The 13,701-nt window shown below is 38.0% G+C and overlaps 1 pseudogene; it reads right to left on the bottom strand.

The window, feature by feature from the left end:
- Positions 1-12,760: 12,760 nt before the first annotated feature.
- Positions 12,761-13,257, bottom strand: LOC150059872 (large ribosomal subunit protein eL24 pseudogene; annotated as a pseudogene).
- Positions 13,258-13,701: the final 444 nt, after the last annotated feature.

The following is a 13,701-nucleotide window of genomic DNA, read 5'->3' as shown; positions in this document are numbered from 1 at the left end:
ATCCAAGTCCTCAACCATGAGCTAATGTTCCTCTGATAGGTATGATTTAAAGATAGCCTATTGTGGCCTTCAACTACCCAGAAAGATCCATTTTCTAAAATATTCTTGTTATTTAATTATGAGTGTGGCAATAGGTTCCAGGTTCTTTTTATGTGTGCCCTGAAGCCATCACTGAATTATTTCAGATAATATAAAAGCATGTACCTGTGTAAGTGTTAATAATGATAGTGTGGCAGGGAAGAGAGCAAGTTAAGAAAACAGATAAAGCCAGACTGTGTGAGGGAGGGGGCCTCTGGTAATCGGAAGAGTCAATGGCTATAAGATTCAAGAAAATAGTCTCCCTGGAGAAGGAGAGTGATTGTCCCGCATTCATACAGCAGCTAACCAACACTAAGCAGACTTTCCTTTGCATATTATTGGTGCCAGACCGATGAGGCAGAAAATTGCATCGTGTCATTTAATTTCCCAATCTTTGTTTTCATTGTATTAATCTTTTGGCTTTGCTTCACTTTATAATTTGAAGGCTCAGCAAGAAGCAAACCAAATGGAAATTCAGCTTACTTTCATGTCTAGCTGAATGTGTTTGGTGCAGTTTCCAAAAGTTTAATTCTACATAATACTGTTCATGAATAATAAATAGGCTGTTGCTGCATGCAGATTTATTAGTGTTTATTAAGGGTTGCCTTAAAGTTTCTGGGAAATGTGTCCAAAAGCCAGTCACCAAAACATGATTAACAAATTGGTTATAGAAGGAGAAAAGATCATTTTTTTAAAACAGAACTATATCATCCTTTTGAATAGTAAGAACTAAAACTCTCAAAACTGCTTAAACCTATGAACTTCTCTCCCTATTTCCTCTCCACCTTCCTCCCTCCCTCCTTCTTTCCCTCCTTCTTCATTTTTTTTGATGCCAGTGAGAAAAAGAAAAAGAAATGAATTTGAGTAGCTACGTAGCAGTTAGTGTTTTGGACTTTAAACAAAAGGCACCCACAGCTTTTTTTTTTCCAGTCCTGGACTTGAGCTCAGGGCCTGAGCAGTGTCCTTGGACTTTCTCAAGGCTAGAGCTCTACCACTTGAGCCTCAGCACCACTTCTGGCTTTTTTCTATGTATGTGGTACCAAGGAATTGAACCCGGGTCTTCACGCATGCAAGCACTCTACCACTAGGCCAAACTCCTGGCCACTCACAGCTTTTTAAGGGATGATCATTCAGCCCTTGAATTAGGGGTGTTTAAATTTAAACCAACTTGGCTTCCATTTTTACCTCCCAGCTTTGCATTTTTCAGTAAGTTACTTCCCCTCCCACAGGTTTGTAAAATAGGAGTGTGGGCCATACTGTTGGGGGAAGCGAGTATGAAATGCATGTAAACAGCTAGCACTGCTCTGAGTGCTTGGATGCCTTGAGACATTGTGCTGGACATATTGCCACCGCCCTGTCTTCAGTTTCTAAACAACAAAGAAAGGAAAGAGGGTAGCATGCTGTTAGGTCCCTTGCCTATAATACAGTAACAACTGTAGCAAAGACTTCATTTTAGAATGTGGAGAATTGAAGGAAGAATTTTCTTTCCTTCTGATTTCTGTGATTTTCTTTTCCTTTGTAATGATTTCAAGCTTACACAGAACTGACTTCAAAACTGAAATATACATCCTTTCTTTTTTTCATTGTTGCAAGGATTTCCAACCGATCCACTTTTCACTGTTGATTCTTCTACATCTAAAGTATAATTTATACGGAAGCATAAACAACAGGAATTCCACAGAATCTAAGAGGGATGTGGGAAATCATATCTGGAATACAGGCATACACTTAGCTTCTTAGATCTCACCATTGTCAAGTCATTTGGGATAAAATTTGATACTGGATGGGCATATGTAAAAGTAGAACTTGGTAATTTGAGGGGATACATGGAATTGTAATAGATGGGAACTAAGTATACATGTCGAGTGAAAGCCCCGTGTGCCATCATTTAAAGATAATAAAATAAATGCAACATGAAAACACAAAAGATTTAATAAGCATTTAATACATCCTGTAAAACATGGAAAGAAATGTACAGAGACACTCACCATGTTTTGTCACGTTAAAACCGGGTTCAACCAGAACTTACCTTCTGACTAGCATTGTCTAGTTCTTCATCAATCAACAATTCTATATAGACTTCAACTCCTGTGACATACCAGCCATGCAGAATAAATAGGGCAAGTACTACTGATTCCATTATGAAGACCAGAAAAACTAAGCAGATAGGACATTAGGAGATCTGTCCAAAGCTATATCAGTGATGAACATGTAGCAACTTGAAACTTTTGCCATCTCTATGCAGAGGAAAGCACAGACACTTCAGGACCAGCTTTAGCAGTCACACAAATGGGCTAGAGAAAGCCAACTTAGAGAAGACTATTCAATGTGATTTAATTGTGTGAATTTAAATAATCCGTCCCTTTAAAAAGAAATACAGGTAGAATTTTGCAATATTTACTTTGTTGACCTCTTTTAAAAAAACACATTGTAATATCAGATATTTTCATTTTAGTTCAAAAGAAACTCTTTTATTCTCATTTTTTATCATGCTGTTTGTGCCAAGCAACCCATTACAAATTGTAGCCATGACATTTCTCCCTCATCCCAGCTCCCCAGGCATCCACAAATAGCTACTGACAGGCCCCAGGCTCCCTGTGACTTAGACATCACTTTCTCAAGAGTTCCTGGAAACAATGTCAATTACACGAATTTCCATTCCTTCTCCGCTCAAAATACCTGCTAGGTTTGTTACCATACATCCTTTTCAAAGTGAGTCATCACTGTTATAAAATGAATTGGTCTTATATAAATGTCAATTTGGGGTTATATTTGTCAAGAAACTCAACCTGTTTCTTATACCTTGTTTGAAATCAGAGGACAGATGAGCTTCTGTTATACTATATGACATGGTATAAATTTATCGAGCCTATTTTTTACCTGCCAGACTCTACCTTAGGAATTTAATCACCAGCGCTTGGTCCTAACTGACAAGTAACTTCTTAGCTCAATTACCCTGAATGCTGACCAAATAGTTAATCATGGAGCCAATCCAAATAAGGTAGATGAATGCATGAATCATCAGAACAAGCAAATTATATATTTAAGACTTAGGTCCTTATGAGCTCTATAGCAAATGCTTAGGGTGGTTACTTAAAGCTATTGTCAGTTGCTTTCTCAGGTTTTTCCATGAGTTTCTTTTTTAACTGTTAAGGTATCTTTTTATTAGTTCAATTCATTTCCTATTAGTGTTGAGATTTAACAAGGCTTCATAACAAAGCAGGTCTGGAAGAAAGCTTATTAACTTTCCCTCAAGATAATAAGTCCCACAGGGCATTAAGAAATAATACCAACTTCCAGAAGACAGAAGTCATTATAGTCAATAGAGAGTTAATGTGATTTTTAATTGGGGGTCCATTACAAGTCTCAGGACCCATAAAGTTGGTACCATACTCAGCAGCTATGTAAATATGAGCACAGCATTTACTTCCTCCGTTAGAGAAAGGGTAACATCTTTCTCCCTCTCCTCAGATTTTTTTTCTCAGCAAGTACATATGATCCAATCCAAGACCCCATTTTTGTGGATAAATAAAACAATTATCATGTTTGCCTCTCCTAAACATTTTTTACTAGCTAAAGCAAAACTTTCGTTCCCAAATCCCTTTTATGAGCAAAGGAATTTAAACTTGGAATTAAGATAAGTGTCTCTCTAACATGAAAAGGTCATAAAATTGAACTTTCATATAATTTCATGTCAGTATACACTACCTTAATTCCCAATCATTTTTTTCTAACACATGTGTTACTGCAGCTATACATTCCATCTATAGCTTCCTGTGAAAAACACAAAGCTGAGGGGAAAGAAACAGATAAAAGTGACCATGCAATTCAAATAATTAATTCAGGAACCTAAGAATAACTTCTCTCATTCGAATTGCATAAAAAATTTAAGTGATCATGTGAATGAGCTTCTGAAAAATAAAAACTACTTCCTTGTCTGCAGTATGAGATGCTAGATATGATTAGAGACACCGAAGAGATTTAACCTAAAGTGTCATTAATAGTTTATCAATAATGAGCACCTAGAGGGCAGTGCATCAATTCTCAGGCTGCAACCAGACAAAGCATATAAGAGTGTCATGTTCAATTAGGAATGTCTGCCATGAAAGGGGAAGATGGGACATTGTAGTACAAATCTATCATTGCTAAACTAAATACTCTTAACTTTTTTCTTCCAGTTTTAACATTCTATGATTCTACTAACTATAGTGGAAAAATGATTCTTTGACAGTATTAGAGTTTGAACTCAGGGCTTTACGCTTGTTAAGTGAAAACTCCACCACTCGAGCCAGACCTCAGAGGTTTTGCTTTTGTTTATTTTGTCAAATAGAGCCTTCTTTTTTTTTCCAGGGCTAGACTCAGAGATCTTTCTACAACTGCCACCTACACATCACTGGGAATAGAGGTATGGGTCACCCTGTCCAACCTAGAAGAAATTTTGTATCTCTTGTCTCTCTCACTTGATAATAGACTGATCTACGCCACTAACTTGGAAATACTGAACAGGATGATACTCAACTTGAAGAAAGAGAGACCCAAACTACAGGAAGTCTATAATGAAATTTGGGCATAGTAGACCTGAAGACTGCCTATGACTTTAATAGGTTTCTACATGGGAAAAGAATTTGGTGTCCTCATCACAGGAAGTACCTAATTAACTCTATAATAAGAAGCTTTCCCTGGAAATAATCCATTTCCCTCCAATTCAATGATATGACAGTATTCATTGCTTATAATGAATTGTAAGACTAGATAGTGCAGATTAAAGTATCACTAGCTTCAAGGTTTACCAATAAGCTGATCTGCAAGACAACAATATTTCATATCACATGCTATTATATTATTTATCAAGGCTTAATAAGCACTTCATAACTTCTAGCAAGCAAATGAGAAATGGATTGCTATAGAGACATGATGAAATATTCATAATATACAGTTGCTACCATTACATTGTAGCTATTCAAGAAATCTTAATAGTAAATTGAATAGAAATATAATACTGTAATGGATGTGGAAATGTTCAATCGGCCATTTGTAATGAAATATGAAAGTGTTTAAAGAGAGTAAATACATTTGTAATGGTTTTTGATTAGCCATAACTGTGTATGATTCAGTCATCCATTATAAACGAAGTATAATGCACAGTAGGTTGGTTTATAACATTGATAATGAAAGTGGCAGAGTTAGAATTTTTTTTTCAAGAATCTATACATGATAGAGAATACATTCATTAACTTGGCTGTGAAAATCTTTTCAAAATGTATAAGTTCATCAAAACATTACCTGATATGCCTTAAACATATATAATTTTATTGGACTGTTATATTTTGGCAAAGCTAAAAGAAGAGAATCATCACACAAATTATTAAGTTTTCAAAAAATTAAAGTTGGTATCATTATTTTAGAACATAATGTTCTCTCATTTACAATACTCTCCTAAAATGTTTAAATTTATGTTCCAATAAATTTAATTGGAGAATTATTATTCTCCAATACATGTCCTTTATTTATGAATAGTGGAATTCTTTTTCAGTTTTATAAGTCATAAACTTGAGTTATAGTTTTTATGTCACACTATGTTTTCTTTCTATAGGAAATGACCCCAAAACAACAAAGAAATATCTCTATATAGAGCAAATATAGGTACCTACTCTACCAGGGAAGAAATTATTTTCTAAAACTAACGATAACATTTAAAACATTCCAGGCTAACTAGGAACTGGCATCTCACACCTGTAATCTTAGCTACTCAGGAGGATTGTGATTTGAAGCCAGACCATCTCCAAAATAACCAGCAAAAAGCAGATATGCAGGCAGGCTCAAGCAAGCATAGGCCCTGAGTTCACATCCCCATACTGCCAAAAAAAATAAATAAATAAAACAGAATTTCTAGTCTCCCTGCAAAATTACAATTCCCTGTCTATAACTCAAACAGCTCCCTAAACTCTAATGCATTCCTTAAAAACACTTGAGGCCTCACAGTGGCTTTCCAGTTGCAACAGTACAACCAACAATCCCTATTGTGTCTACAAAGTTAAAACAACCTCTCAGCCCACCCCTACAACCTCAGGCCCCACCTTTGCATTCTCCTCTCTAAGTTCCAGCTGCATCTGCCTTTTTTTGGTTTCTCAAAACATCATGTTAAAAAAAAAAAATCCAAAAGGTCATGTCTTCCCATCTGAGGTGCTTCCAATGGCTTCTATGTCCCCTGCCCAGTCACACCCACTTTTTAAAAGCTGCTCTGTGCTTCTGCATCACTTCCCAGGGGTTAGGTCAGTCTCTTGTTCGTTATGCTCTCATAGCATTCTTGGTTCTTTAGGCCCTTAACACAAGTGAAACTAAATCATTTATGGTGTCTAGTTGTCGCTCATCTATCCCTTTTCCCGGGATGTTAACTCCTTAAGAAAAGAGACTATGTGCTATTTAGGTACTAATTAACTACAGCCTGAGGATAATGCCTTGTGCACAGCAAAGCTCAATGGATGGTAATTTTTCAAAACATTAAATTAATGAATAAATAAAAGGCCAGCCTGTATACATTGAGCCAGGTACCATGAAGGGATAAATAAAACAGAGCCCCTGACAATGAGAACAGGAGGAGGCAGAGAGTTAGGACACCTGATGTTAGTGAACAATGGCTTGGATGTTAATAAGAAATCACATCCTGGCCTGCTGAGGTTAAAGAAATGACTTGTGACATACAGCTGGGTCCTGCTGACCCACAGCCTCTTCCAGCTGTGACAAGTGACAGCTTCTACCCTGACCATCCAAGGCCGTGAACTCCCCAGCCCAACATGGGGGAGAAATAGATGAAATATAACTGATCTTCAGAAGTTAATGACTCAGATCCCAGATTTTTTTGTATCCAGACTCCAATAAAAGCCTGATGTCTTGGGACCTCCAGTATAGTTTTTCCTTGACACACCATACTCTGCTTTCTAGAAAGTATACTCTTCTTTTAATATTATTAAATTATTAAGTAGCTGTACAAAGAGGCTACAATTCCATGCATCTTGTTATTAAGTACAATACACCTTGATCAATGCCAACACTTTCATGTTCTTCTACATCTTCTCTCTCCCATCCCCACCCTCAAGCTACAGAGAGAGTGCATTATTTGTTTTGTGTTAATAAATCTATTTAAGTCAATCCTTCAGTTCTTGTTCAATTCAACAAAATCAAGGACTTCCTGACCCCTGGACCCAGTGGCCTGAATTCAGTGACAACATGTAATCATCTGGAAAACGAAACCTCCAAATTACTTCACTAATTCAGAATATAGATTGATACCAATAATGGTGGTATAACTGGAATATTACTTACATTTTCATGTATTTGATAGTGTTTGTAACATGATTCTATGTGGAGACTGCATCTCAGAACCTACGACAGTTTCACTTAATTTATCCACTTATTTGTTACCTTGTTCTTCGCTGTGCCTGGTTGAAAATCTGGTCTACTTTCTCTATCACTGACTCTGTTAGTGACTATGCATACACTCACTCATGTTAAGTTCCCCCTAGAACAATAAAAAATATTCTTGATTATACTTCACCTCTGCTATAAACCAAAGAAAAGTCATACACCAAATATACTGTCTCTCAAAGTCCTTTGAAGAAACAGAGACGATAAAAGACTAAAAATGCAATTCCACTACTGAGTTAGTTCCCCAAACAAAATGAAATCAGTATGATGACAAGGTGTCTACATAACATAGTCGTAATAGCAAAGAAATGGAGTGAATATCATCACTGATAGACTGATAAAGAAAGTGTGATAGGTACAGATGTACAATGGAATGCTATTCAGCCAAAAGTAAATAAAAGGGGATGAAGCCTTGTCATTTGTGACAACACAAGTAGAACTAGAAGTGTTATATTAGGTTCAACAAGGCAGGGGCAGAAGGATAAATACTATTGATGTCAATCATATGTGGAATCTAAAACTACTTGATTGTGTACAAATGAAGAGTAGAATAGTGATTACCAGGAACTGGGAAGAAAGAGGCGTAAGAGGGGTGCAGGAAGGTGAGCAAGCAGATTTCAGTTAGGAAAAATAATTTCTGGTGTTTGCTTATGCAATAGGGTGACTATATATAACAACAATGTAATTAATTTTTTTGTGGGTCATGTGGCTTAAACTCAGCCTGGGTGTTGTCCCTGAACTCTTCAGCTCAAGGCTACTGCCCTACCCTTGAGCCAAACCCCACTTCCAGTTTTCTAGAGGTTAATTGGAGATAAGAGTCTCAGGTCCTTTTGTGCCTGGGCTGGCTTTGAACCTTGTTCCTCAGATCTCAGTCTCCTGAGTAGCTAGGATTACAGGTGTGAGCCACCTCACCCAGCCTGGACTGAATAGTTTTTGAAAAGCTTCAAGAAAAGATTTGGATTGTAGTCACCACAAAAAAAGATAAATGTTGGAGGATATAAGATATATTTACCCTGATCTGAGCATAATGTGGTACACATGTATCAAACTATCACAGGGTACCCACTAAATATTTACAATTTCATATTGATTTTAAATGGGAGAGGTTGCAGACATATACAAATATAGATACAGTTGTAGCTGGCATAGAAAGAGACAAGATAGATAGATAGATGTAATGTAGAAGGGATTGGCAAAACTATCCTGAATAATCTCCTTTATTTAAAAACACCTAATTACAAATGTAAATCACAACTATAAAAGTTCTGCACAGCAAGGCCGGGGCCTACCGGCAGCAAATTGGGGTTCCTGAAATAGGGGGCAGGGACTGGAAAAAATAGATGAGAGACAAACACATCAGGTCCGGGAGGTCTGCAGCCCAGGTAAAAACTGCCGCCTCGTTTATTCTCAACTCCAGGCTTCCTTCCCTTCTTCAAACCCAGGGAACTTCCAGGTGTTACATTCATATGGTAATTCTCAGGTCATTTAAACAGAATAAGGCCAGAAAACAATAAGACAATAAAGCAATTGTCTGATGCATATCAAGGTACAGTTTGATTCCACTCTGGCTCCTAACACAGCAATATCTGTATTAGTGTTTAAACAGAACAGCTGACCAGAATACCTTCATCAGGTTGATACATAAACTATTTCAAGTACTCTGGAAGAGTGGATTTTTGAGCGCTAATTTTCACCTCTTCTCTAAGAGGAATGAGCTTTCTTGCTCTATGGATTTGCTTTGGCAAATGGGATGTGCTGATTCTGAGACACATTTTTCAGTGTGATCTTTTCAAATTGGATTGGCTTTGGGTGGCTGCTCCCATTGTCATCAGAATGAGTTTGTTCACCTCAGAACAAACCATTGTAGACCCTAGAATTAGCATTGTACATGAAATGGAACAAAATGTAACCATGAATCTGGATCACAGCTAAAGCATGGAGCCAAACCACTGACCCACAGCCATTGACATATGTCACATGAGGAAAAATAAACTCATTGATCTCATAAGCCACTGAGAATTGATCATTAGGCACACAGAAGATTACCAGATAAGGCTGATTAATAGGAGACACTTATGTGAAGCCTACCACATTTTGATAGCATGGCATTGCATCCAATCTATTTGTTACTAATGATAAGTGCACATTAGCTATAAAAGATACTATTCTTATCTGGCTAGGTATGCAGTATAGTCTCTACCATAAGGTTTTTTTGTTTCACAAAATATCATATAATTAGACCTACTGACCATTTATTTAGAATCAAGGGTTCAGACCATTTTCCAAGAAGCCAATGGGGAAATTCACCCAGGTCAGTAGACAGGTGGGAGGTTGGCATTAAATTTACCCCATAAATTTTGGCTATATTTCTCTGCTATATAAAGCCTTCCCCTCAAGCTTCAAGACCTGACTTGTTGCTGTTTCTTTCTACTGGCTCCTGTGAATGGTTCATTCCCTTGAAACCCATATCTATTTATACATCTATCCATCTACCCAGAAAAGATCTCTGCATGTGGGGCCGGGAGTTGGCCTAGTGGTAGAGTGCCTGCCTAGCATGCACGAAGACCCGGGTTCGATTCTTCGGTACCACATACATAGAAAAAAGCTGGAAGTGGTGCTGAGGCTCAAGTGGTAGAGCTCTAGCCTTGAGAAATCCCAAGGACAGTGCTAGGCCCTGAGCTCAAGCCCAGGACTGGCAAAAAAAAAAAAAAAAAAAAAAAAGATCTCTGCATAGAGAACAAACACAACCAAGTATGCCACAGACAATCCTAGCCTGTGGTTTTAGTTACCTGTGGTCAACAAGGTTATCAAAATACAATTTGAAAGAGACAAAGATAAACCATATGCACCTAATTTTTAACATAGTATATTGTTAATTAAGCTTACTTTTGGTTATGATTGCTGATCTCGTACAATGTAGGTCAGTTTCAGACATCTTGTTGGAGCTTTGGGAAGCTGTTCTCTCAGGCCAGGGAGAACCACTACATTAAGACCCTTCCTTTCATAAAAATATTATTTTATATGATCAAATGCACATAGCTATTGAGCCTTTGTGATCCTCTCCCGTGAATATCCTCCTTTGGTCTCCCTTTGTGAATGTCTAGAGATCTGAGTAATTTATCATGTCCCAGTATATTTTTTAGCTATCCTAGTTTGTTTACTTGTAGATTTTTTTTTGGCCAGTCCTAGAGCTTGAACTCAGGGCCTGAGCAATAGGCCAAACTCCTGGCCCTACTTGTAGAATTTTTATAGATGCATTCTTGTTTCCACAAATGCAACCTATGTTTCTTGGATCTTGCTTACTTTGCTTAATATAATTTTTTACAAGTCTTTCTGTTTCCTTATTAATAGTACAATAGTATTCTTTCTGACAGAAGCATAGAATTCCATTGAGTATATCAACTAGATTTTCTCTTTGTTTTAGATTTTTAAAAATTTTTAAAGGGTGATATACAGAGGGGTTAGAGTTACATAAGTTAGGTAATGAGTACATTTCCTTTTGAAGAGTGTCACCTTCTCCCTCATTCTCTCCTAGTTTTTCCCCTCTGGTCTTCCTTCACCACAAGATGCAGAGCTCATTTCCAACATGGTGTCTAGTGGGTTTCACTGTTGAAATGGTTCCCCTTTGTCCTGCCATTTCTGTGTTTTCCCTTCCCCTCCCCAAATCAGATAAACATATAAATTTATCTACAAAACAAAAGGTACAGAAGTCAAAAACATCAACAGAAGGAAATAAGTCAAAAAAGAAAGGAAGGGGGCCGGGAGTTTGGCCTAGTGGTAGAGTGCTTGGCTAGCATGCACAAAGACCTGGGTTCGATTGCTCAGTACCATATACATAGAAAAAAGCCAGAAGTGGTGCTAAGGCTCAAGTGGTAGAGCTCTAGCCTTGAGAAAATACAAGGACAGTGCTCAGGCCCTGGCACAAAATAAAAGGAAGGAAGGGGGGGGGAAACTGCAACAAATAATACAATAGAAAAAAATCCTTCCATTTCTTGGAGTTCATTTTGATAAACATCATTTTATATGATCATATGCATATAGCTATTAAGCCCTTGTGATCCACTCCTAAAAGTATCCTCCTTTGATCTCACTGTGTGAATGTTTAGTGTTAATTAATCATGTTCAGGAGTAATTATTTGTATTTTATTATCCATTGAGTTTACTTGTAGATTTATAGGCATATTCTAGATATTACAAATGAGGGAAACCCTGCAGCCTATGTTTCTTTGCATCTGGCTTACTTTACTTAGTGTAATTTTTTCCAGGTCTTTCCATTTCCTTATGAATGGTACAATATTATTCTTTCTGATGGAAGCATGGGATTCCATTTGTATATATACCATATTTTCTTGATCCATTCATCCACTGAGAGGGCATCTGAGTTGATTACATATTTTGGCTATGGTAAATAATGCTGCAATGAACATGACTGTACTGATAGCTTTAGTGCAGTCACCTTTGTGATCTATTGGATAAATGCTGTGGAGATTGCTGGGTCATAGGGAAACTCTATGTTTAGTCTTTTGAGAAACCTTCATACTGCTTTCCAGAGTGGTTGAACAAGTTCACATTCCCACCAGCAGTGGCCTCATTCCCACGAGGATTTGTTACTGTTAGTTTTCTTGGTAATGGCCTCACCCATGGGGGTGAAGTGGACTCTCAATAATGTTTTGATTAGCATTTTACAAAATGAACACACCAAGAAAAAGAAATAAGAGGTTTCATTATTGTTGTTGCTGCTTTTTTTGTTGTCTTCCTTTTGACTTAGTTTACTTGTCATTGGGAAGGTAAGATGGGGGGGTCACAGAAAAAGATGGAACAAAGGATGAAAGAGCACAATAGTGGTACTAATTAAGCATCATGGAAAATGTACTATGTAGTTGTGGGTGGGGATGGAATGGAAAAATTGGGAGAGTGCTAGGGAAAGGATGACATGCAAAGGAAATGTCCTCATTACCTGACTTGTGTCACTGTCACCCCTCTGTATATCACATCTGCAATAATAATAAAATGTATTCTTAATAAAAAGACCCTACCTTTCCTCCTGTCGATCAATGTCCTATGAAATTAACGTCTAAGTAGCTCTTCCCAGTATTCCAAGGAGTCTTTCAGCCTGACAGGCTCTGATCCACTTCATCCCAACTTAAACATTTGACACTAATCAAGATCTTCACATCTGCCCACTGAGTGCTTGTATTTTCACTCACAAATTCATACCACCTTTACTTTGGATTTTTTTTAAGTTACAGATAGATCTTTATTTCAAAGTCTGATCTGCCAAACTAGCGTTTTCACCAGCTCGGGGAGCAGAAATCTTCACAGGCTTTACAGGTTTTTTGCTTGGGCACAGCCTTTGTGGGGGCCTTAGCAGCAGCCATTGCTGTCTTCTTGGATGCTAGCTTAGCCTTTTCTCTTCCTTGGCAGCCCGAATAGCTTGTTCTCGCTGAGCCTTTCTAACTTGTGGTTTCTGATTCCTCTAGGCTAATATGTCAGCAAGCGATACACCAGTGCTGGCACTTTGGAATTTGACTGCACGTCGGGTTCTTTTCTTTTGAATTTCTTCCGATTGTCCTTTTTGTGCTTTCTTCTGTAGAGGACAGTCCAGTGTATCTGTCGAGGATTCCTCTTGGAAAGGAAGGCTGACTTGCATTTTTGCATTAAGCAATTGGAAAACCTTCCCGTCAGTCCTGGCATAGGGCCTCCCGTGCCCGGGTAGAACTTGTACCCACTGAAAATGCAGAGCTCGACCTTCATGGTGGCAGTGGGCGGCCCTGCGAGAGGAAAGATGCAAACAAGAAGCAACTTTGCATTTTTGGTGCAGGCATTGGGCTCTGCATATTACATTTCTATTTTGCCAACAGAGCTCTAATTTTTTTAAGGCACTAGAGGGAAGGCCACTGCGAGGGAAATAGAATCTTATCTTTCTTACTTGTTCCCACTATATGTCAGCAATGCAAATAGTGGTTTACTCTTCAAGAGATCAGTAAACTTAGTATCAATTGCAGTGACAATTCCAGGAAGCTGTGGTGGGGAGAAGGGAGGAGATGTGAAGGGAATTGTTGTTATGTTGTTCCACTGTTTTTCAGGCTCCCAGGTCCAGCTAAATGCTACCTTCTTCAGACAATCCAGTTTCAGGCTCTCTCCAGAGGCCAGAGGCCTATCTTCTTGAGATCATTCTTCCAACTGTTCAAAGTCTAA

Source organism: Megascapheus bottae, chromosome 8 (assembly GCF_031878675.1).
Source record: "Megascapheus bottae isolate mThoBot1 chromosome 8, mThoBot2.hap1, whole genome shotgun sequence".
In the NCBI taxonomy this organism is placed as follows: Eukaryota; Metazoa; Chordata; class Mammalia; order Rodentia; family Geomyidae; genus Megascapheus; species Megascapheus bottae.
This window is presented reverse-complemented; position numbering and strand designations above follow the sequence as displayed.